The 774-nt window shown below is 45.3% G+C and overlaps 1 protein-coding gene across 8 annotated transcripts in view; it reads right to left on the minus strand.

Annotated features, from left to right (window-relative positions):
* The window catches only part of foxp1b (forkhead box P1b), a 148,196-nt gene that overhangs the window by 99,213 nt on the left and 48,209 nt on the right, over positions 1–774 (minus strand). The gene's annotated exons all lie outside the window — the stretch shown is intronic.

Here is a 774-nt window from a genome sequence, read left to right on the forward strand (position 1 = left end):
ATGCGGAGAATGCACTCCAGATAAACAGCAGCAACAGGAAACCACCACTTCAATTTGCTCCAAGTCTGTTTTCCAAATGTGTGGGTAATTGTCTGGATCAAATAAAAGAGGGCGTGTAGCCTGGTTAACGTGTCGCAGCGGTGAGGGCCTCCTCTTGCAACGAGGAGGGAACGAATCCGGTTGACGTCCCGCAGCCATTGCCGACTGTAACGACGACAGTTACCGCTGCTTTCACTTTTTCCCAAAAAACTCCACGGAGACGCTGCAGGGAAGTGCCATCAACCCGTCTGTCCCGGATATAATTTGATTTATTACTTTTTTTTTATTGGGCTGTTGCTCAATGCTGAACTCTTTGGGAATTCATTCTGGGTTAAGAGGAGAGTCGTAGGATCACCGTTTTATACAACGCTGTTTAAAGAAATATTTGAACAGTTTTGCATTTTGTTTAAATATCAGCCTGAGTTCATGGAAATAAGAAAATGGAAATGACTCTATGAAAACACAAGAAAAACAACAATAATCCGCAGTATTATCCTTCTCAAACATTATTATCCTCAAACAAAACAACCGTCGATTGACCTGCGAGTCGCAACGTGCCGCCGGAGGCAGCGAGAGAGACGGTGAGGACGTGATGAAGACAGACGAAAAATAGACTGAGACAGAGAGATGACGGTGAGGATGAAGCCGTTGGGAGACAGAAAACAGACACACGCCTCTCCTCTGAACAACACACACACACACACACACACACACACACACACACACACACACACA

The sequence above is a fragment of the Anarrhichthys ocellatus genome, unplaced genomic scaffold (genome assembly GCF_004355925.1).
Source record: "Anarrhichthys ocellatus isolate YVR2014 unplaced genomic scaffold, GSC_Weel_1.0 scaffold1, whole genome shotgun sequence".
Taxonomy (NCBI): domain Eukaryota; kingdom Metazoa; phylum Chordata; class Actinopteri; order Perciformes; family Anarhichadidae; genus Anarrhichthys; species Anarrhichthys ocellatus.